At 46.2% G+C, this 25,445-nt stretch overlaps 1 protein-coding gene and 1 non-coding gene across 2 annotated transcripts in view; one reads left to right on the forward strand and one right to left on the reverse strand.

Moving 5' to 3' along the window:
* Positions 1-25,445, reverse strand: part of KIRREL3 (kin of IRRE like 3 (Drosophila)) — a 609,658-nt gene that overhangs the window by 497,647 nt on the left and 86,566 nt on the right. The window lies entirely within an intron of this gene.
* Positions 2,856-2,928, forward strand: TRNAC-ACA. The gene has a single exon. It is a non-coding gene; the product is annotated as a tRNA-Cys (tRNA).

Below are 25,445 nucleotides of genomic sequence, written 5' to 3' on the forward strand. Positions count from 1 at the left end.
CCTAAGGCTGGCAAGAGAGCTATTCCTGAAGTTCTGTAACATTTGAAGACATCATTTAGTTCACAAGTGATCCCCAAACCTGGCCCAAAACGTGTCATGGGGGCTTGGTTGAGCTTTACATATTAGAATAGGAAAACAACAACAACAACATTAGGGGCCCCGGAAGAAATCCTAGACATGTAGCATCTTCTTACGCTCTTTCCTGGAGCTCACATCTCCTTCTACAAATCCCAAACTGCCCTTCAATTAAGCAAATTTGCTGGGAGGGAGGGAAGCAGCAATGAGTCTATTAATTGCTTGGTGGTTGGTGTTTTGTAAAAGGAGTCAGTTGATAGATCATTTTCTCTGCTCTTCAAACAAGTGTTTTACGCAGTGGAGACACACTGAGGAGTCAAGGAGCTGCACACAACGGTGTCCATTCCCAGGTGTGAAAACACACAGCTCTGTTGTATCTAATTTATACCAAGTATATAGTTTAACACCAGAACATTAATCTCTCAGTCACCGGTCACTTACATTCTTCAAACCATAGACCCCTTCATCACCCATGATCAAGGAGAAAGTGGATTCCATTGGGGTTCAGAACCAGTTAGAGGTTTCCTTGACTCTAGAGTTCTTGTATGCAAGAATCGCAGAGAAGCATAGGAATAGAAATGACAAAAAAAGAAATACTGCAAGTCTATTGATGGCAACCCAATAGGAAAGCATATTCATTTGCCAATAACACACACCCACTCCCTTTCCTCTGTAAAGGGTTAAGCAAAAAAGTAATTAAACAATGATTTCCTTATAAGTGCTGGACTTCTGAGGCCTGTTTTCTCTGTTGGAAAAAAAAATAGATTTAAGATAATGGTCCTATTCTCCCCAGAATAAATTAAGCTCAGAGATAAAGAATTCCATTACTAACGCCTTTCAGCAAAGCCCAGGCATCCTTTAAAGTCAAACTTTAAAGTATTACGTGCCGTGATCTTGTTGAAATCTTTCCTGTAATGATATTTAAGTGATGGGCAAGGGTATCAATGGTTCAGGCAAAGTATTGATTGTATATCTTCAGGGCTGTTGAGCTCTTCTACAGTATTCTGTTGGAAGGAGTGCACTGCACTTATTTAAAGACATTTTCAAAATAGTTGCAAGTGAAGTCAAGTAGCTGCTTTTTCTTGGAAACTATAAAAGAAAGAGGGCCAGTTAGGACGGAAGGAGAGAGAAGAAAGGGACCTGGAGGAGACTCCGGTAGAAATCAATGCAAAGACCAAAACATGGAACCAACAGCTAGGTCCTGGGACATCAGCTCAAACCAATACATGGTACCTGCTTCAAGTTACAGATGCTTTTTAATGTTCAGTTCTCATCATTTTTCTTTTCTGTGGGAAAAAATGACAAAGAAGTCATCTTCATCCTTGCGGCAAGAAGCTGTCCACTTTCACTTGGGGAGCAGGGGGCTTTTTGAAGAGGAGACAGCTAGGTGCAAGTCTGAAAAATCTGCACAGTCTCAGCAAATCCAGCTGCATTCTCTTGGGAAGGAGATGCGGAGAGCCACAGGGCACTCAGAGCCAAGTCCATCAGCAGTGAAATAGGACATTGGCTGGAGAGAGAATGGATGACTGCTTGGAACAATTATGAACCTGTGGGGAACCTCAGCTGTGTCCGACTCTTGCAACTGCATGGACGGTAGCCCACCAGAATCCTCTGTCCATGGGATTTCCCAGGCAAGAATACTGGAATGGGTTGCCATCTCCTTCTCCAGGGGATGTTCCTAACTCAGGGATTGAACCCAGGTCTCCTGCATTGCAGGTGGATTTTTGTACCAACTAAGCCATGAGGGAAGCCCGTAGGGAATCTCTACTAGGGTTAAAGGCCCTTGATACCCTAAATGATCATCTGAATCATGGCCCTATTTAGGTTACAACTTGGATGTCCAAAGTCATCATATACAATGCTAACAAACTGATGACTAGCCCCAAGCATAGATTTGTCATTCTAACTTATCTCCCCTACATGACTATAAACTTCTATTTTTTTTTAATTGGAGTATAATTGCTTTACAGTGTTGTGTTAATTTCTTCTATAAACTTGTTGAGGGTGAAGACTGAAAAAGTTATTTTCTCACCTGATGGTCTCAATAAAATATATGCATCTTGAGGGTGTCCAGTGCAAACTCTTTCAATAATAGGTTGTCCTCCTTGAAGCAAAGAAACAACCAATGAATTTGCCTGGCACTGAGGCCATCATGGAGTTCACAGCTGCAGAGACCTCAGCTGGTTGCCAAGTGGCTCTCAAGACACCCCCCACTGCAATGTGAAATCTTTCAAGAGCAGAGCATCTGAAGCCCCATTCTTTTCTTCTACAGGACAGTGAAAAAAAACATCCCCAGTGCCCAGCACTCTGGGGTCTGCCGAGCACATCCTGGCTCTTGGGTATCAGCCTTCAGTGAGAGACACTCATTAAGCCTTGGTCTGATGGTATTGCCACTGTGGAGCATGGAGTGTGCACAGGGCTTTGTGTGCCCAGCACTCTTGGGTCTGCCAAGCACATCCTGGCTCTTGGGTATCAGCCTTCAGTGAGAGACACTCACTAAGCCTCGGTCTGATGGTATTGCCACTGTGGAGCATGGAGTGTGCACAGGGCTTTGTGGTGATTGTGTTAGTAGCTCTGTCATGACTGACTCTTTGCAACCCCATGGATTATAGCCCACCAGGCTCCTGTGTCTATGAAATTCTCCAGGCAAGAATACTGGAGTGAATAGCCATTCCTTTCTCCAGAGGATCTTCCCAACCCAGGGATCGAACCCAGGTCTCCTGCATTGCAGGCAGTTTCTATACCATCTGAGCCATTTGGGGCCACCTAAAGTTGCCACTTCCCTGGTGGCTCAGATGGTAAAAGCGTCTGCCTACAAAGCAGGAGACCCAGGTTCGATCCCTGGGTCGGGAAGATCCTCTGGAGAAGGAAATGGCAACCCACTCCAGTATTCTTGCCTGGAAAATCCCATGGACGGAGGAGCCTGGCAGGCTACAGTCCATGGGGTTGCAAAGAGTCGGACATGACTGAGCAACTTCACGACCAAAGTTGCCACAGTTGACCCTGGCAAGGAAACACCCACTGGATGGAGGGTTCTACATAACTGACAAAAGAGAATCAGTTCCGGCCAGAAGGAATGTACTTTTGTATCTTTATTATAGAGTAAGAGTTTCCTTCCCATTGCTTAAAATTTCTGGCTTACTCTCAGTTTGATTCCTTGGGTCAAATTAATCATTTGTAATATGTGTATGCAATGACACCCAACTCCAGTACTCTTGCCTGGAAAATCCCATGGGCAGAGGAGCCTGGTAGGCTGCAATCCATGGGGTCGCTAAGAGTCGGACACGACTGAGCGACTTCACTTTCACTTTTCACTTTCATGCACTGGAGAAGGCAATGGCAACCTACTCCAGTGTTCTTGCCTGGAGAATCCCAGGGATGGGGGAGCCTGGTGGGCTGCTGTCTCTGGGGATCCCACAGAGTTGGACACGACTGAAGTGACTTAGCAGCAGCAGTATGCACATACCTATCGTGTATGTATGTAATACACATTTGCTCCTGACTCTGAAGTGTATATTTCATATGCAATTAGTTTAAGGCTTTACAAAAGGGAATTGGAAAGAATGTACTCATAACTATACTGCCTTAATGCAGCAGATTTGTTTAACACACATTTATTTGGTACTTGCTATGTATCAGGCAAGGTGCTAATTCCTGTGGGTACAGAAGTGAAAGGCACACTCCTTTCCCTGGAGTCCACAGTCTATGAGCAGATAAGTGAGAAAATCGACAACTACAGTGCAGTGTGTTAGGAAGTGGACAGGTGCCAGGCAAACCCAGGGCACGGCTCTTCCAATACCCGGTACAGGATAAGCTAGTTCTGACGCGGCTATCATCATGGAAGAGGTGCAATTTCGTGTTCGATCTTCCTCCTACCTGCGTCTTAATCACATTTCCTTCTTGGGCGATGTACATGTGCCTTCCCTCTCTCAGGGAGCTTTTCTTTAAATAAACAGAAATCTGGTTACCAAAATGTTACCGCCCCACATCTCTGCCTATATTTATTTCATTACTTCATCTGAATAATTTTTTTTTTAAACAGGAAGCTCAGGATTTTTCGACCTTGTGAAATAAGCAAAAAATACTCTCAGCCAGCAACATATTGTACCTCTGCCTGGTGTTTTCTAGCTTGTCTAATTAGTCCAGAAAGAATAGCTACAGTGAGCATCCTCATATCAGCAAATACGCTTTTGATTTAAGAAATTATTATAGGAGAATGCTGGAAGCCTTGTAGTCATCTTTGCTATATTTAGAGAAAATAATGTCTCTCTGCAATTACCATTTGGCATGAGCTTTAGGCATTCACGGTTTTTCTCTTCTTTCTTTTTATTTAATACACTTTTTTTCCCTTTATTTTCTGGGTTAAACATGCAGGGATCATAGTTGCACAATTATTAAGAAGAGGCCACTTAAATCCCACCCTCTGAAGATACAGTGTCTGTGGTAGTGTTTAATTAGAGATTAAAATTGAGGAACTGAATAATTGGGGTTGCTAATGAATTTGAAAACGCAGGGACTCAAGGGGAGCTGAGCATTCTTCTGGCTTTGCTTTTCTTTCTTGAACCCCTTCTCTTTTTGTTTCTTTTCTTTTAAAAAAATTAATCAATTTATTTTAATCAGAGGATAATTACTTTACAAGATTGTGGTGGTTTTTGCCATACATTGACATGAATCAGTCCCGGGTACACATATGTTCCCCTATCCTGTCTTGAACCCTTTTTCATTTCCCCCATCATCACATTTCTGGCCTGACTGCTGAGTTTATTACTACTCATAACCCTGGCCTAAGTGGAAACAGAAAAAGCTGCAGCCTCTTTGCGGAGGTCCCAGAGCCATTCAGTCTATTGGATTTATGGCCTGTTCAGCAGCTGTGATTGCAGGAGGCTGGCAGTGATGAAAATGAGATCTATTGGGCCACCAACACTTTCTGTAATCACCTTAATAGGTCGGTATAACAATGGATGCTGTCAGTGGAGAAATAAGAAGATGGTCTTAAATCAAAGAAATTTCCAAGTATCACAAGTCCTCCTGCCACTTTCTCTAGGGAGCCTGGCTTATTCGGGGACCTTGCTTGGGAGGCTCACATCAGTTTCAGGTGCCCAACAAAGAACACAGTCCCTTGGTTCACCCCGGAACAGAATCAACACTCCCCAAGGTGACCCTCCAATAGACCTTCTCAGGTAGGCAGCATATTTCAAGCCTGGCCTGGAGGTAATTCTTTAGCGGAGATTTTCCGCATTGAAAAGGTGGCTGGATTATGAGACCCTAAAGGTCTTTTGCAACTTGAAAATGCTATGATTTTATGAAAGTGGCATGGAGCAAATTGCCAGGCTCTAAGAGGACCATCCCCTTGGAAATCTCTTTTTCATAGAAAGTCAAAGCTTTTAGGACTATTTTTTATCAGTTGGATGCTGTACTTCAGTTGATACATTTCAAGCTTCATTTGGTGCAAAATCTAGATGGTTTAAATCAACATTCAAGGTAAACATCTGCATTTTTATGGTCAAAGGCCCCCACACTTATGATTACTTGCTCTTTTGCTGTTGCTGGTTAAATTGTGCCCTGATATTTACTGCATTTCTGATGCCAATCACACTGATTACTCTAGGGATATTACACTTGATACAAGAGACTCCATCTGAAGCAACATCAACAGAACAGGCTTTTGGTCACAAAATCTTTTATGAATAAGAGGTCATTCCTAATAACATCTCCTTAAAACTTCTTAGCCACGCTTCTTAGCATAGCTGCTTGATGGCTTCCCACTGATGACTCCAAATATATGTTTTTGACAGCAGGGAAAGAAGTCATCTGTTTCATAAGACTATTCCTACTTGGGCCAAGAAAACCTGTCCCCTGCTACCGCTGAGCACACCCATAGCTTTGAGGGGGAAGATGGTCAAGGTGGGGGAAGTTTGCATAATTCCATATTTAATCTTGCTCTATCTATTTTTATTCCACATTCACTTAGTGTTTGTAATGTTCTCTTTATGCTTGTCGGCATGGAAGCCATTCCTCTGAGACATTAAGACCCCAGAGAATAAAAACTGTGGAAATTTTCTTTGAAGGTATCGAAGAGGGTACCAAGAATCATCAAGTAGCTAAAAAATAATTAACTCGAGATGATGATGGTGACGATGCAGAAATAGGAAGTAACATGAAAACTCATCTTCAGATACATATTTGTGGCAATGCTTCAGAGGAGAACCTGAGGGAGTCTGGGTCATTCCCTGGTTTGGCACAAAGGGCAGTGTCTTGCCAACTGTCCACTCTATCTCATTCCTGGATGGATGGCTCTAGGACCATACTGTTCAATCTGTAGAGGGTGAGCTAAGCATGATTCAGAGGAGTCTATCTCTTTTTTTAAAAGTCTATTTTATTTTGGAGTATAGCTGACTAACAATGTGGTGATACTTCAGGTGGACAGCAAAGGGACTCAGCCATACATATACATGTATCCATTCTCCCCCAAACTCCCCTCCCATCCAGGTGGCCACATATAGAGGGTTCCATCCTTGAGGGCAGGACTTGCCATGCCCAGGTGGGGTGTGGGGCAGGGCTGGTTAATATTTCACAATGAAGGAGAGGCTCACAGAGGGGTCTGTGAGCTGCTGGTATGAACCAGATACACAGGCTTCCTTTGAGATGGATGGAAATCCTCTTAACTTTTACCACCTTGCTCTCTCATTTGCAAAATGGCATCGTGGGGGTAAAGAGCCTTATAGAATTTCAATTCATCAGTTCACTAGGTAGGCACTTACATCATGCCCATTCTTCTTGGGATTCCAAGCCGAGGAGCCCATAGGAAGGAAGAAAGTATTAGTTGCCCAGTCATGTCTGACTCTTTGTGACCCCATGGACTGTAGCCTGCCAGGTTCCTTTGTCCAAGGCATTTTCCAGGCAAGAATACTGGAGTGGGTTGACATGTCCTTCTCCAGGGGAATCTTCCTGAACCACGGATCAAACTCAGGTCTCCTGCATTGCAGGCAGATTCTCTGCCGTCTGAGCCAGCAGGGAAGACCCAGTTCCCTGCCCAGCGGTCAGAGAATGAGGAGGGAATGCCTTCTTTTAGGCCTTGCTGGACCTGTCCCACTTGTGACCAGCAAACACATTACCAGTCTCAGCCTGCGTACTGGACGGGTGTGAGATTCCATTGCTGAAAGGTACCACCATTGTCTAACCTGTCCGGCTGTGAACCTTTAACAAAACACTGGAGCAGTGCATAAAACGGAGCTATGCTCACCTCCACAGCCTGACAACACAGAGCCCTATCTGCCACAGTCACTCCATGCTGGGTGGCTGGGGAACAGTTTCAAGGAGATGTGACTCCCCAAAGGGCTCCAGGGTTCCCCTGTCCACACCCAGCAGTACAAAAATCCCAGTGCAGCAGAGTGGGGAAGTCTGATGGAGATGAAACAGCTGACAGGCAGGGCGATCCTGTTTGGGGTTTGTATACAAAGTTGTCAGTTCAGATTTCCATTTCATCTGCTAAACCAGGAGCTTTGTAGAAACAAATACCAGGCGGGCTTCAAGGCTGGGGGCTGTGCAGAGCCCCAGGCTGCGATCACATTGCCAGCCCCATCCTGCCTCCTCTCTGGGTCCTCTCACTACAGACACTGGTCCTCTTTCTCCCCAAACACTCTGATTCCTTTGAAGATTTTTGACGGGCTTCCTTCTGCCCACTGACCACTCAAGAGGCAAGCAGTTCAAAGATGCAGCTCCTCATCTCTGAAATCGAAGTTATCCTGCCTGGCGAGACTGCAGAAGCCTTTTTGTTGGTGGCATGGATTTTGTTAAAGGGAAGCCTTCAAAAGTAGGGAGGCTGGGAAAGAACTGGAATTCTTAGTCTCTTATCAACAGAGGAAAACTGAGGCTCAGAAAAGGGACGTGTGAACAGCAAGATGACTCCAAAAGAGACAGGTCACACAGCCTCCCAGATGGCGAGGACCTTACAAATGATTTCCTTGCTGCCTCGGCCCAACAACTTGTTTTCCTTCCAGCAGATAAGTGAATGAAACAGTGTTTTTGCTTCAAATCTCATTTCCTTTCACTGTTTTTTAGCATGTATTGGAACATTATATTCACTGATAATCAGGAATAATTTTAAAAGCAGGCAATGTGAACTGCACACATTATAAAAGGAGGTAGATTCTCCTGAAAGTTTACAATCCTTTTAGACCCTGAAAGTGTTATTCGCTCAGTCATGTCCAACTCTTTGTGACCCCATGGACTATAGCCTCTCTGTCCACAGGATTCTCCAGGCAAGAATACTGAAGTGGGTTGCCATTCCCTTCTCTAGGGGATCTTTCTAGGGATTGAATTCAGGTCTTCCGTATTGCAGGCAGATTCTTTACCATCTGAGCCACCAGGGAAGCCCTTTTAGACCCTAGAGCTCTCCTATGTGGCCCCACGTATGAGGCTGCATCTGGCTTCTTTCTGGGATGTCTGTCTTGTCGTGAGTTGTCTTGTCTTTTGGGGGGCCATAAAGAGAAGTCAGAGTGGTTTGGCTGAACCCCAATTTTCTGCTTCTGAGTTATTCCATTCCATGGAAGAAAGGCACAATGAAAGGTTCATCGCTTGGACATTCAAAGCAAAGAAGGAAGCCAGTCTATGAAGGAAGCCATAGTGCCCTTATTTTTTCAAACGAGGGCACCTCTCTGATTTGGGTCCAATCACCCACATGGGGCCCAGCACATGGTCAACAAACCCATCAGTACAGGATGTCACTATTATGGTTGCTGTTGGACTTGAATTTCTACTGGCGATTTGGTCAGAGGACAGAGCAGTGACTTTTCCAGTTGGAAACACCCTTGCACTCTTTCCCCAGATGCCCCATTACTCAGACACAGTGACTGATCTGTATGCTTACACATCTGGCTTTGAAGACTGGGCCATCTCCCGAGGGAGGTGGATCTGCATCTGATCAAATATAGTTATGATTATATTCACCAAAGACTACCACAGTCTCCTCCACACTTTGGGACAGCTGCGATAGAAAGGAAGTAGAAATGGAAGGTCATTGCCAATGGCACATAACACATGAAACAAGAAAAAGACAGCCTGCAGATTCGAGGCCAGGAAAGAAACTTTTTGGTGGAACGACAGGTTGTAAAGCTAAGAGAACTTCAATAACAAAATTAAGCGAGGAAAATAAGTCTAAGATTGGAGCTCTTTGAGGGCTTCTAGCACTCGTTCAAAAAGTGTTCTGAATACTAGCTGTGGCAAGGCTCAGAGTTGACCCCCAGAGCTGCAAAGATGAATGCTTCTTTCCTTCAGTCTAATGGAACGATGGGCTGAAGTTGTAAACAGAAAATTAGTGTAAAGTGACAGAGATGAAGACAAAGCTAGCAGGGTCTGGCCTCTGCTCTCCTCCAGCCTCTCCTCTTCCTGCTCTCCTTCCCACTCATTTTCTGCACTTTCTCCATCTGGTCCAGACCCTTCCCTTGTGAAGGTTCTCTTGCTTGGGGTCCTCGTCCTCTGGGTACCTGCACGGCTCATCCCCTCACTGTCTTCAGATCTTAATTCATGTGTCGCCTTTTCAAAAGAACCTCCCTTGACTACTTGACGTGAAATTACCCTACCATCCACAAGACCCCCAAACCTCTCCCCTGCTTTCTCTTCCTTTGTAGCACTTCTCCCCTGGATAAGGAAAAGGCAACCCACTCCAGTATCCTTGCCTGGATATCCTATGGACAGAGGAGCCTGGTGGGCTACAGTCCACAGGGTCACAAAGAGTCAGATACAATTTAGCTACCAAACAACAAGAACAATGAAGATGCAGGGAACTATGACCCTGAAGGATGGAAGACCTAATCTGTATCTTCTGGGTGGCAGGGGAATGGCAGGAGGGTGTCCTTAGAAAAATGGCAGGCAGGTGGAATAGATAGGTGGGTAGTAAGTAGGTAGTAGGTAGATAGTAAGACATGGAACAACAGACTGGTTCCAAATAGGAAAAGGAGTCCGTCAAGGCTGTATATCGTCACCCTGCTTATTTAACTTATATGCAGAGTACATCATGAGAAACGCTGGGCTGGAGGAAACACAAACTGGAATCAAGATTGCCAGGAGAAATATCAGATATGCAGATGACACCACTCTTATGGCAGAGAGTGAAGAGGAACTAAAAAACCTCCTGATGAAAGTGAAAGTGGAGAGTGAAAAAGCTGGCTTAAAGCTCAACATTCAGAAAACAAAGATCATGGCATCCGGTCCCACCACTTCATGGGAAATAGATGGGGAAACAGTGGAAATAGTGTCAGACTTTATTTTTCTGGGCTCCAAAATCACTGCAGATGGTGACTGCAGCCATGAAATTAAAAGATGCTTACGCCTTGGAAGGAAAGTTATGACCACCCTAGATAGCATATTCAAAAGCAGAGACATTAGTTTGCCAACAAAGGTTCATCTAGTCAAGGCTATGGTTTTTCCAGTGGTCATGTACGGATGTGAGAGTTGGACTGTGAAGAAGGCTGAGCGCTGAAGAATTGATGCTTTTAAACTGTGGTGTTGGAGAAGACTCTTGAGAGTCCCTTGGACAAGGAGATCCAACCAGTCCATTCTGAAGGAGATCAGCCCTGGGATTTCTTTGGAAGGAATGATGCTAAAGCTGAAACTCCAGTACTTTGGCCACCACATGCGAAGAGTTGACTCATTGGAAAAGACTCTGATGCTGGGAGGGATATTGGGGGCAGGAGGAGAAGGGGGTGACAGAGGATGAGATGGCTGGATGGCATCACTGACTCGATGGATGTGAGTCTGAGTGAACTTCGGGAGTTGGTGATGGACAGGGAGGCCTGGTGGGCTGCGATTCATGGGGTTGCAAAGAGTCGGACACGACTGAGCGACTGAACTGAACTGAAGTAGGTGCTCATTTCTGCAGTAGAAATGAGCACTGGTAGGGCAGGGAGGAGGTCAGGATGGAGAGGGAGGAGTTAGTAGGGGTTGTGTACTAAAGCCCAGGTTCCACCTGTGGGCTTTTTCCATCACAGGTATACAGATGTGGGATTGAGGGTAGACCTTTTCTCTAGCCTGATATTTCCTCCAAGCAAGAACTCTTCGTAGTCCTGAAGGACTCTTTGTAGGTACAGAAAACACCAGCTCCAGGTTGTAGAGCACCCGGGCTGTCCGCAGGGTGAAGGTGGAAACTGCATCTTCAGTGCCTGCTAAGCGCTAGCTCCCAGGGTGTGATTCCATTGACAAGATGGTGATGTAAGTTCAGACGCACACCTCGAGCACGGACACCAACCCTTGGGATAATGTACAACTCAAATGGGCTCTCCTGACTGAGGTTATGATGGTCCCCGTCTCCCAGAGGAGTGGGGGGATGCGCTTTGGTCTCCAAAAGCCCAGGAGAGGCAGCACCCTGACCCCATAGATGACCTTTTGCTCCTATTGTCTCAGCATCGGTGGGAATGGCTGTGCAGGGATCTGCAGCATCGCCACTGTAAAACACTTGCTTAAAATATGTATTAATCCCTGGGCGGGTGTTAGGCGAGATTCAGATATATGGTCTGTGATATGGGTAGGGTATATTTTTTTATTGCAATAATAAGTTTCTCAAGTCCTAATGGACCTTGCATTAACTGAAGATGACAGGGAGAGAGGGATGGAAAGCCGGCAATTTGTTAAGGTTGTGGAGCGGCAGTTCCAGGGGTTGTAAAAGATAAAACATTTCAGAGTCATTAAAATCACCCTAAATTGTCTACCTGAGCTCAAAGCAACAAACCTAACTCAGCCCCGAGTCTATCACCAGATATCCTTTTCTTTATGGTGTGTGTGCATCTTGGAACCGACAGATGGTTCAATCTTGCACTCCCAGAAGCAGTCAGACTTTGAAACATCCTCTGTGGATGTGGGATTTTCCTGCTCAGAAAAGGAAAGGGGGCAGCTGTTTGATGGACACACAGCCCCAGGTATAAAGGCCCTCACTTAAAAGAAGAAGGGGTCAACCAAGGAGTACTTTGGAGAGAAGGGGTGACTGGGGGATCGTAAGGCCTTTTTGGAGTTGCTGGCTGGCAAGGAGAGAAGTCTTCAAATCCTTGATCAGGTCTGGATGACAAGGAACATAACCAGGAGCTGAGACGCCTACACAGACTTGTGGTCATTTTCACGATAAATCTTGCTACCCACTCCTTACTAAGGACTTACGAAAACCTAGGTCCCTGTTGAAGAATTTCCATAAATTAAGCCATACTCCTTCATAGATCACAGGCTTGTGGTGGCAAAGGGGCTTGTGTAACTCAGTGAAGCTATGATCCATGCGGGGCAGGGCCACCCAAGACGACAGGTCATAGTAAGAGTTCTGACAGAACGTGCTCCACTGGAGGAGGGAATGGCAACCCACTTCAGTATTCTTGCCTTGAAGACCCCATGAACAGTATGAAGAGGCAAAAAGATATGACACTGGAAGATGAGCCCCCTCTGGTTAGAAGGTGTCCAGTGTGCTACTGGAGAAGAGCAGAGGGCAACTGAAGTTAAGTCCAATGCTATGAGGAGCAATATGGCATAGGAACCTGGACATGAATTTGAGCAAACTCAGGGAGATAGTGGAGGACAGAGGAACCTGGCGTGCTGCAGTCCATGGGGTTGCAAAGCAGCGGATGTGACTAAGTCATGTCAACAACAAAACCCATTCAAATCTTAGAACAAGCCCATGTGATAAATATACTGTCTCCATTTTGTGGATGATGAAATTGGGCAAGATTTTCAGCCTCTCCAAGAGTCAACATTACGCACCTAAAAAGGCAACTGAGCTTGGCTTAAGCCTCAACGAGCCAATCTCCACATTGGCCACAACACACCCCTCTTCCCAGCAAACAGTGTTTGTACACTGCTGATGGAATGCAGGAAGTGTTCAACACTTCCAGTCCCACTTAGCTGGTAGCGGTGGCTCCTCTGATGGCACGTCCTTGCTATCAGATGGTGTCATTAGCAAAAGGAGCCCAGGAGGGGCTTGCACTGGACCCTTGGGTTTGGCAGTGAGCGAGACAGAAAGATATGTGTTCCAACAGCCAGGAAGAAGGAAGGCTGGGCTTTACAATTCCCTCTACAACTGTCCTGGGCCGCCAACATCCCTCTTTCTGTATTTTATCCTCTTCGGAGGCAGGGGGTGGGGGCTACTGTGATCAGAAGGAGGTGGGGTGAAGGGGAGGGGAGAGGAAGCAATGAGAGCAGGAAGTTCCAAGGGATGACAGAGCTCGGGGTACAGGCGATGACAACAATGACCCACCCTTCCTCTCCAAGTAGGAGCCCCAAAGGGGGAAGGAGGCCCCCAGAGGAAAGGCAGTCCTTGTGCTGAGCGGCTGTTTTGAAAGCGGAACTGCTGCCACCCTCAGAAAACAGTTTCTCATCTCGGATAAAACACTGACATTTGTCTAATTAAAAAACCTAATGGAGATTTTGCAGACAGAGGGACGCGGCCAGTGCATCTGCTGGTGAAGCTTCCATATGGCCCAATCCGATGAGGGTTCTGGTGCAGGGACCAGCGGGGCATTCTAGCACTAAGGCTGCCCAGCCATTAAATTACCTCTGTGCCCTGCTGGCCATCAACAGCCAGAGAAGGGAAGGCTCGGGCCAGATTTCTGTTGGCCCCACTCCTCCCTGCCCCAAGAGGAAGGATTTGACATGTGCACAAGCCCCCCAGAAGTGGTGGGGGTGGGAGGTGTGGGTGGTGGGGCAGACAGATTATTATGAAGGAATGTCCTCTTCTGCCCCAGTGGAAATGAACTGAGATCATTCTGTCATTTTTGAGATCGCATCCAAGTACTGCATTTTGGACTATGTTGTTGACTCTGAGGGCTACTCCATTTCTTCTAAGGGACTCCTGCTCACGGTAGAAGATAAAATGGTCACCTGAATTAAATTCACCCGTTCCCATCCATTTTAATTCACTGATTCTTAAAATGTTGATGCTAACTCTTGCCATCTCCTGCTTGACCACGTCCAATTTACCTTGATTCATGGTTCGAACAACCCAGGTTCCTGTGCAGTGTTGCTCTTTACAGCATCGAGCTTTACTTTCACCACCAGACATATCATTCTTTCTGGAACTATCTCTCCACTCTTCCCCAGCAGCATACAGACACTTGGACACTACATACTGGCCTCAGGGGATGGTGAGATGACTCAGTGGAGACCAGAAAAGAAGCCCTGGAGAGCTGCTTCCAGCCCCAGGCACCCAGAGAGTAGTCCCAATCATTCAGAGCCCTGGTGGGAGCAGGGTGGGGTCCAGAAGCCTAGAGGAAGTGAGTCAGAACTCCAGGAGACCAGTCTGGAGACCAGCTCTCCTTTCAGAAAGACAAGATCGGACGAAAGCACAGCCATCAGTAGCATGGCTACTTTCCCCGGAGATGTGCTAGCAACTCGCATCTCAAGCAATTAGCGCAGCCCAGCATGACTCTCAGGATGTAAAGGTGAGGCCCACAGGTATCTACAGCCAGTCTTCCCTCCCCACCTCTCCCTCTCTTCACCTCTCTGGACCCTGTCTGTCACTGTCTGAGCTATTTCTTCACTTCTCTCACACTGATCACCCCCTCCCATCTCACATTCCTCCAGCGAGTATGTGTGAAGATTGGGGCACTTTCACTGGCCCCAGTGCTGAGTATCTCTCACACAGGTGTCAACCAGGAGGACATCTCTCTCTCTTTCTCTCTGTCTCACACACACACATACACCATAGGCAACCCGCCACGAGCTGCAAGAGAGAAATAACCCAGCCTGTCTGTTAGTCTGGAATAAGAGCCTGATGAGCAGAAGGGCCAGGCACTTCACCTTCCTCCTGGAGCTCACACTGTGTAGCTGTGAGGTTTCTGCCCCTGCCATTCATTATGCTTCCAGGGTCTTTGTTTCGACTCTGAGGCACCATGGAGCATCCCCGCTATAGCAGCCTAATTACCAGTCATCTCTCTTCATTCCCACGGGTGTGGCAGGGGGAGCATAGCCAAGAGAGACTTGATGTGACAACGGAACCCAGTGATGAACTTCTCTCACTGTCATGACTACCAGGGCCGTTTCATCATGATGACATGCTACGGGGTGCTGAGTCGTGACACATGGGGTGCGCCAATCAGTCAAAGCAGGCACGAGAAGCAACCCTTAGGGGACCACCAGCTGGCTGGAAAAGACTCTCAGCCAAGCAGACATAGTTAACAGGAGTGGCTGGCAGGCAGGTGAAATTTAGAATGCACCTCTGGCCATAACCATCCAGTGAGATTCATATGTGGATACAACACGCGGCACAGGAGCTGGGAAGACTGAGTTCATCTCACCCATCTTCCAATGTCCTTTCTCCATGAGCTATCTGGATCAATAATGACTGCAATTGACACCAGACTGTCCAATTATGGCTGGGAAACACAGGACACTCTCTAAGATCTATTCCATTTCTCCTTCACTGAATAACGGCAATGCTCAATAGGGAAACAATCAGTTCCCTGGGTGAGCCTGGTGGGTCTGACTGCTACTGCTAAGTCACTTCAGTCGTGTCCGACTCTGTGCCACCCCATAGATGGCAGCCCACCAGGCTCCCCCGTCCCTGGGATGCTCCAGGCAAGAACACTGGAGTGGGTTGCCCTTTCCTTCTCCAGTGCATGAAAGTGAAAAGTGAAAGTGAAGTCGCTCAGTCGTGTCCGACTCTTCGCGACCCCATGGACTGTAGCCCACCAGGCTCCTCCATCCATGGGATTTTCCAGGCAAGAGTACTGGAGTGGGGTGCCATTGCCTTCTCCAGTGGGCCTGAGGGCTGTCCAATTCCCTGACAAGTCACCAGTTCAGAACTGGGCTAGTGGCCCTCTTTGGACCAACAAGATGCAAGGAAGGACTGCTGAGGGATGTTTGGAAACTCATCTCACTCTTATGAGAGTGATGGAAAGCCCACACACTCTCTCTCCCTGGATGTAAAGCCTGAATCATGTTCCAAGGTTGATGCTGGCAGCTATCTTATGGTTGGGAAGGAGGCCTGCTTGGGGAAAAAGCCAATCCATGAAAAAAGGGACTAAGACAAAGATGGAAAAGTAGATCCAGAGGCTTTATTCGATAGTGCCCAACGTTGCATTTTTGGTTATGTGAGCAAAATTTTTTATGACTTTAGACCACTGCAGTCAGTTTCTGTTAATGAAGCCCAAAGAATACTTCTGTAAGAAAAAGTACCTCCTTCCAAGTCTGCCTGGGAAGAGACCACCACCTAAGCACTGATGGAGGAACACAGGAAGTGGCCGGGCAGAGCAGAGGGTGCATGGGTCCTCAGGGCTGCAAAGCTGAGGAGGGGTCCCTGTGATTGATGTCTACATGCGTGCATTAGAGGGGGCTCGTTACCAGGCAACACATCCATCCACACTCATGAAGAGGAGGTCAGCTCCCCCCACCCCACGTACAATCCATCAGCAGCATTGTGGCAGGCTGCATTCTGTTCCCCATGGTTTGGTCCCCTCCTCCCTTTGCCATGTGACCTATAGTGCTTCCTCAAGGCGGAGTTCCTTTTTCATCCCTTCATCAGGCTTGCACCGGCCTTTGCTTTACAACCTGTTTTAGCTGATGGAATATGAAAGAACGTGAGGTACGCCACGTGTGGGCAGATGCTTTGACCCTAGGTGTCTCATCTGGCTTGGCCAATTTCTGCCCTCTGTCATGAGAAAGGAATGTCTCAGAGAGATGCTACTCTTCTGCCCAAGGCCCTAAAATGCAGTTGCATGGAGTACAGACACATCCAACCCATAGTCCCCTGTGATGATACTGGTGGTGCTGCTGTTAGTCGATCAGTTGTATCTGCCTCTTTGTGACCCCATGGAATGTAGCCCGCCAGGCTCCTCTGTCCGTGGGATTGTCCAGGCAAGAATACCGGCATGAGTAGCCACTCCCTTTTCCAGGGTGTTTTCCTGAGCCAGGGATTGAACCCAGGTCTCCTCACTTCAGGCAGTTTCTTTACCATCTGAGCCACTTGGGAAGCCCTTGCAATGATACTAAGAGGTCAGTATTTCTTGCTGTAGGGTGCTGAGACTCAGGACTTGTTTGTTACAGCACTCAAGCTAATGCAGGTATATATCAAGTGCCACTATATTCTTAGGACTCTGCAGGGTGATTTGGAAGACACAGAATTATGAGGCCTGGTTTCTGTTCTCAGAGAGTTTACACACACAATAAACTCCAGAAGAATTACTCAAAGTACACATTCAGGCATACATTATACACAGAGACTGTGGGGGCTGCCAGAATTCAGAGGGAAGGAGACCAGAGATGAATACACTTGCTGGGACAATCTTCAAGAATGGGGGAGATCTGGAGAGCAGTGGGTGGGGTTCACAGTGGGTAGGTGTCAGGGCCCAGGCAGCTGAAGACCCTCCAAGCCCCTTATCAGCTAGCCTCAGTTAAAGGAGAGACACTGTCAGTGCCTGGAGAGCACATACCTCTTCACTTTTTCTTCTGCCCGCCGGAGGCAAAGATGTGGAGACTTCCACTTTCACGTCTGAAGGAAAATATCTCAGTGTACAAATGATCACTTTACAATTAATTATGCAGAGCAAGCAATACACCTGAGACCTCAATATTATGACAGCTTGGAAATTTACTGTTTTTGAACTTAGGATGCAACACTTCTTGCCAACTGTAGGTTGAAAAGTAGCAGAAGATTAGACGATTACCTTTTGATCTTGTCTGTCCATGGCACACTTGTGGGTCAGTGTAAACACCACAAACAACTCAGCATATGACAACCTGACATCTCACCCCACCTCCACCCCAACCCCCTCCCCGCTTCCCGCAGGACTCTGACCTTAAAAACCAATGCTCTTTAATTAGGCTTTTTCCTCCCCTTCTGCCTTTGGGGAGAAGGGACTGTTATGAGAAAAGATATGATCGCACCATATTGGAGTTCACCAGGCATCTCAAATGGTTTGGGTTTGATAAAAAAAAAAAAAAAGCAGATTTCATTGCTGAAATCTTCCCTCCAGAATTTGTAAGCACCATGTGGATATCAAGGGGAATTTCATCAGTATGTTTCTGATTCCTTTACACTTAAATCATTAAAAGATTTTTGAGGGTTTTGAAGTCCAAAAACTCTCCCGAGCTACTCTTTTCCCCCCAGCACATTTTTCATTTCTTTTCATAAAATTTAGGAAATTGAATTTTAGCTTTGGATTGAAGAGAAAAGAAAAAAGCAGCTGCTTGTCAATGATAGTGGCTAAGGATTAAAATCCTCCTGAAAATTGGTCCTGGGGTCCAACTATCTGATGATCATTTATTTATTCTCACTGGGCTCGTATCTCAAATGGTAGTGCACGCATGCTCAGTCATTTCAGTTGTGTTCGACTCTTTACAACCCCATGAACTGTAGCCCACCAGGCTCCTCTGTCCATGGAATTTTCTAGGCAAGAATGCTGGAGTGGGTAGCCATTTCCTTCTCCAGGAGATCTTCCTGACCCAGGAATTAAACCCATATCTCTCATGTCTCTTGCATTGGCAGCCAGGCTCTTTACCGCTAGTGCCACGTGGCAAGTCCCTCGGATGGTAGTAAAAGTGAAAATCTCTGTTGTGTCTGACTCTTTGCCACCTCATGGACTATATAGTCCATGGAATTCTCCAGGCCAGAATACTGGAATGGGTAGCCTTTCCCTTCTCCAGGAGATCTTTCCAACCCAGGGATTGAACCCGGGTCTTCTGCATTGCAGGTGGTTTCTTTACCAGCTGCGCCACCAGGGAAGCACAAGAATACTGGAGTGAGTAGTCTATCCCTTCTCCAGGGGATCTTTCTGACCCAGGAATGGAACCGGGGTCTCTTGCATTGCAGGTGGCTTCTTTACCAACTGAGCTACCAGTTATGATTCTGGAAAAGAGCTCAGGGAATACAGGCTTTGCTTTACTCTTTGTAGTATCCAGTTTTGTTCAAGAAAAGCCAGGAGGGCTGGCTCGGATGGAGAGAACAGAATTGAAATATCATAATCTGGATGAGGCCTGAGTACCATTCAGCCAAGTCTCTGCTGTGCTGAGGGAAGACCCAGCTTGACAGTTTCTAAATCTCTTCCTATGTTCTGTCCTGGTAGCTAATATTGCTTTAGCTGCATTGTAGTCAACTTATTCTTTGTTATGCTTGACATAACCTGATCTTCCTGTTAGGTAAAAGCATTTCCCATTTTCCCAATCCCTTGAGAGATCTGAACCTAATCTTGAAATGAATCATACAACTGCTTGTAAATATCAAACAGTATCACCAAGAATCCAGTGTGGAGTGTAGCCTCCATGACAGCAAAGACTTTATCTACCTTCTTCCTGTCGTATCCTCCAGACCCTGAGCATATAGATGAGGAAAAATACTTGTTGAATGAATGAATAAAACTCTAGTCATGTGAAAAATGCATTCAACTTGTTCACAGCCCTTCTACACCTACTGATGAATTGTAACCTATTTCTATTCCAAATGAGTAACATAAATAAAGCCATCCTTTTCTCCTGTGGTTCAGTTGCTCTGTCGTGTCTGACTCTTTGTGACCCCGTGAACTGCAGCATGTCAGGCTTCCCTGTCCTTCACCATCTCCTGGAGTTTGCTCAAACTCATGTCCATTATGTCGGTGATGCCATCCAACCATCTCATCCTCTGCCACCCCTTTAGAGCCTCTTGCCTCCAGCATCAGTTTTTTCCCAATGAGTCAGCTCTTCACATCAGGTGGCCAAGGTATTGGAGATTCAGCTTCAGCATGAGTCTTTTCAAAGAATACTCAGGGTTGGTTTCCTTTAGGATTGACTGGTTTGATCTCCTTGATGTCCAAGGGACTCTCAAGAGTCTTCTCCAGAACCACAATTTAAAAGCATCAGTTCTTTGGCCCTCAGCCTTCTTTATGATCCAACTCTTACATCCATACATGACTACTGGAAAAACCATAGCTTTGACTAGACGGACCTTTGTTGGCAAACTGATGTCTCTGCTCCGTAATATGCTGCCTAGGTTTGCCACAGCTTTCCTTCCAAGGAGCAAGTGCCCTTTCATTTCATGGCTGTAGTCACTCTCCTTAGTTTACTTATAAAGTAGCTGAATTCCAAATGGGGTGTGAGTACTTTAAGATCTTACAGCTGGTCAATGGGAAACTGGAGTAGATTTCAGATCACCTGACCCTCACTCAGCAGGGGCTATTTTTCTCACGTAGATCAGTGTTTCCCAAGGCTTAGCATGCCTGGAGATCACATGGAGAATTTATCAAAATACACAGTTCTGAGGTCCACTCCCACAGTGTCAATTCAGTAGGTCTAGGGGGACCACCAGAATCTGCATTTCTAATTGGTTCCCAAGTGATGCTGATCCTGCTGGTTCTGGGACCACACTTTGAGAACCACTCATTAGGATCAATCACATCTAAAGAAGAGGAAAGCAAATGCGCATGAGATAGACTATTCTGAACATCCTCTGGCTGTATGATTAGTTTATCACGTTCAACTGGCCAGGGTATTAATAGAAAGCCAGCCTGTGAAGTTTCAGTGAAGACTTTATCCCTCTTCATTAAAAAGGTAAACAACAAAGTTATTGATACAGACCATGGAATGGGGCACCCCAACTTAGGAATAGTCCACCTAGAAAGAATGTCGGGTGGAATTTTGCCAAGGAAGAGTCTAGGTCTTGAATAGAAATTTTGGAACTGGAAAGAACATTCGTAATCACCTGGTCCCATCTACTCATTTTCACAACTGAAATAATAGAAAGTGAAGGTTTAGACAGGTGACTAGGCCTGGCCCAACATCCTGGCTTCTCCTTATATCTGATGCTTAAGCTTCAAGCCAATTCAAAGAGAAGCTTGGCTTCCCCCAGCCTGCTTCTCCTGCAGGGATAGTCAGCCACCTTACAACAGTTTTCACTTTATATATGTACATTTTGTGGGTAATGAGTGATGATGAACTGGAGCAATCCAATTTTCAGTATGAGATTTTTGAAGGCTGCCATGATTTCGGGTGGCAACAGATAATCATTTTTCTGCCCTCCACTAATCTCCTAAGCATAGAGATGGATGTCAGAGTTGGGGTGAAGTTTCTGGAATGAGATGATAGAAGCCCCGGGCAGTGGCAGGGGTGGTGGGGGTCGGGGCAGAATCTGCTTCTCCCTGCCATCCAGCTGTGTCTCCGGTAGTTGCCAAACTCTTTCACTGGGTCTGTGATTACACAGCCTGTGGGGTCAGGGGGCAGAATCTGGACCTGTGACTCCTCTCTTCAAGTTGGTCTTCATTCGACTCCACGCTGATCTCTGGCACATGCATTACACATCTCAGAAATACAAGGTTACATGTGATGATATATGTGCTTCTCAGGGGGACGACACGGACCTGAGGCAGAGCAGCTGAAGGACACGCGACTTGAGTGAGATGGATGATGCTGAAGCCAAAGAGGTGTTTGTCATTCATTTGCTTATAAGGCTGTTCCCTCTCCCCAGTGTGTGTCCAGCTGAGCCTCAGAATCATTGCTGGATGCCGAGGGCATGTAGTGAATTTCAAGTAAGCAAATAAACATGATTTAGGAGGAGAAGAGGAGAATTTGCCACACCGCAAAACTTCCCTCTTTATTTATTTTGACAATTTGGTGTCTCATATTTATGACAGTGCTTTAGACTATCCAAGTAGTTTTAGTGTAAGGAGTGAAGATTTTGTAAACTGTATTGCTTATTCTCCGACAGGGTGATGAACAAGCTTACAGGTTAGAGGGCAATCACGAGATTTTTAGCTGCTAAAACTAGTCAAGGGAGAGTCCTTTGGACTGCAAGGAGATCAGACCAGTCAATCAGGAAATTAACCCTGAATATTCATTGGAAGGACTGATGCTGACGCTGAAGCTCCAATACTTTGGTTACCTGATGGGAAGAATTGACTCATTGGAAAAGACCCTGAAGCTGGGAAAGATTGAGGGCAAAAGAAGAAGGGGATGACAGAGGAGGAAATGGTTGGATGGCATCACCGATTCAATGGACATGAGTTTGAGCAAACTCTGGCATGCTCAAAAGTACATGGTGTTGCAAAGAGTTGGACACAATTTAGCTACTAAACAACTACACCAAAACTGGTTAAATTACTGCAGTTTGGCATAAATATTCATCACCATCATCACTAATAACTCATGATATATGTTAGGTACATTTACACGAAGAGCTAAAACAGTATATTCCCGCCTCCCAGAGGTTTGTAAACTAAGATCGGGTTTGCAGATACATAGAAAGGGTACTTCCATTCTTCATCCTGTGCCCATGGCAGACATTACTAGTCAAGCATAGTGTTCTTTACCAGCATCTTTTCCTACACTGAATGCCAGGCAGCCACTACCAATGGAGTGCAGTACATGTGTGCAATCTTGATTGATGTACATTAGTGAAGAATGGGCAGCTGGACCAGCAAGACATTCCTATGACACTAGATGGGGGTGTATACAGACCCAAGGAAACACAATTTTTTAACATCAACTTAGGTTTCGACACCTTTGAGTACTTAACAAGCGTGTAATTTTTAGAACTGAGGCATGGAAGCTCTGTGGGTTTCAATACATCTGATTCCTCAGTGTGGATGCTCTTGTGATGTGGGTGGGAGAGAGCTCGTGGGAGGTGTAGCCATCAGGAGCGGTTTTGCCCCTAAGATAAGAGAACGCCGGCCCTCTGCTTAAACACTGATCACAGCCCCCCATGCCCTCCTCACTTCCTTTTGTAGTTCCAGTTGAGTAATTAAAATCACTTCTGTTAAACTAGTGTGGTTGGCTCAATAAGCCAAGGGCAAGTTTATGGATCTGGAGGATGGAAACTCCTTTAAACACCGGCAGTTCTAGCCACGGTGAGGAATAACAATTAGGATAATTGATAACCAGGTCCTTGATGTTAGGCCACTGCCCAAGGCCTCGACACGTGGGCGGCGAGCCTACTCCTCTGGCTGAGGGAGATAACAGAGCTGTGGTCCGGCTGTTCTGGGTGCTCAAGCTGCTGTGGCTGGGACATGCTTCAGTTCATCGAGGCCTAATGTGCAGAAGCTTTTTAAATTCCCACAGCCAGCCGGAAAAGAAGCACCCTTCCTGAGAGGGGCTGAATCAGAACGCGTGGCTTTTGGAGTAGATGTGGAGAAGTTTTAGGGGGTAAGGCTCCAGGGAGGACTGGCAGGAGCTGCTGGAGCAGGTGGAGTGTCAACCACATGGGACCAGCTCAGTTGGCATGGCAACAGCAAATGCAGGTCATAGTTGTTGCTACCTAGGGATGTGCCATAGAGACTAGCTTGTCCCTCTGCCTTAATCAGGAAGAATATTACTACTACCACCAACTGTCACTCACGGAACCATTACTACATGCCTGACAGGGTGCTGTGTTCATAACTGTCGTTTATTTCATCATTTAATTCTATCATGCAGTCTTCATATCAGTCCCATAAAGCACTCGTCATTCTCTCTATCACACAGATGAAAGCTCTGAAAGGGTAAACCCCTTCCTTGAAGTCAAACAGACAATAAGTGGTGAGGTTAGAAATATGACCCCCGAAACTCTTGCTCCTAACACTCACGCTTTATTGCCTTACACAGGCTCTCTCACTGCTGACTATACCTATGAGATGACTTTTTTTGGTCACTATAAGAAGCAAACCCAAGAGACCTGTTGATTAGACAGCCATAAGCACACAGCATTATAATAAAGCTCTCAAATCACTGCTTCAAGGAACAAAAGATTGAGTGAAATCTCTGTAAATTGCAAAGACCCTCACTTCACCATGGGACTTAAGCCACTGGATCTGGATTTGGGATTCCAGTTAAAGAAGTCTTCCCGTGAAGACTTGCTTTGTTCCTGTGAGGCAGTGCCATGGCCTGTTTTTTTTTTTTTCCCTGAAAGAATAAATTTAGATACTTTATTTCCTATCCATAGTTTCCTAATTTTCCTGGTCTTTCTTGGCTATAGCTTAGAATGTGCTCTAAGACAGATATGTTCTTGGATATTATTGAAACCTCCCCTCTTTGGCCTTTTTCTTTCTCCTTATCCTACAGACCCCTCATCTCCACTCTCTTCCCTAACCAGCTCACCCAATGCATGAGACCCCATCATGTCACCCGCTGCACTTACCCCTGTGCCCAATTCTGGGATGCTGAGAGTTTCTAGGCTAGGGACTTCCCTGGAGATCCAGTGGCTAAGACTCTGTGCTCAGAATGCCCAGGTTCAATCCTTGGTCAGGGAATTGATCCTGTATGCTGCAACTAAGACCCAGCACAGCCAAATAAAACAAATCTTTTAAAAATGATTTTTAAAAGAGAGTTTCTAGACCAAATCACCACAACACCCCACTGGTTCCATTTGCAGTCAAATGGAGCTATATTTCTCAACTGACCCCATCTGAATGCATGACCTCCAGCCTCCACTGACTGTCCCACCATCTGCAAGCCTCTTGATCAGGTCTGTCTCCCAGCCTCCGCAAAGGCTGAATCCTGTCTCCTCCGTGCTTCCCAAAATTTACTACTGCCTCCCTGGCTCCCTCGTGTAGCAGAGGAGCTCTCCTTACTCCACAGACAAAATAGAAGTCAACAGAGAAGTGTTTTCTTAATGCCCCATTCATCTGGACTTTGTGTTCACCCTCTCCACATTTCCACTTAGGACACAGGACAAATGGCCACGACCCATACATGGCTTATCCTTCCATCTGTGCCGTGGGTCCCTTCCTCCCGCTTCTAGGGACCGTGCCCTGTCAGTTTTACCCTCTCCCCTTCTACAAACAGGATTAAGACATGTGCAAGTCTTCTCCATCCTAAAAACAAAAAGCAGTGGCAACAGCGCCCCTCTCCTTACCCTGGATTCCTCTGCAGCTACCTACCCACTTTCTCCACTCTGTTTCCAAACTTCTTGCAAGGGGTGCGTGCATTCACTGGACCTATTTCCTACACCCGTTCCTTCCTCACCTGGATGAATCCCCCTAGCTGGCTTTCCTGACCCTCTTGCGGCTCATCCCTTCTCCTCACTGCAGAGTGATCTTCCTCAGCACAGGTTAGGCTCACTGTCCTGTTTACAACCTTCAGAGAGCTCTCTTCCAGCACCTACTGGAGCACCAGGCACTTAACAAGCCCTCCAAAAATATTTGCTCAGTGGAAAAAAAAAAAAAGATTGGGATCTAAAATAGAAAAGATCTCCAGGCATGTGGGAAGTCTAACGCCCATTAATTTTATGTCATTCTTATATTTGCTCATTTGCAATAAGGAACACATGTGGCTTCGTACACCAGCCCTACGACTGTTCTTCAGCCTCTGTTTACTTCCTCTCAGAATCTGGCCCCAGAGTGACATTTATTTTAAGGCAGGGCCACTGGGGGATTTGGGAGAACGGAAAGATAAAGGGGTAGCTTGCCTCCATTAGAATCCCTGTCTCTTCAAGCAAATGTGGCTGCTCACTTGCATCTCTTGCC

This window comes from Bison bison, unplaced genomic scaffold, assembly GCF_000754665.1.
Source record: "Bison bison bison isolate TAMUID 2011002044 unplaced genomic scaffold, Bison_UMD1.0 scf7180017864506, whole genome shotgun sequence".
NCBI lineage: Eukaryota > Metazoa > Chordata > Mammalia > Artiodactyla > Bovidae > Bison > Bison bison.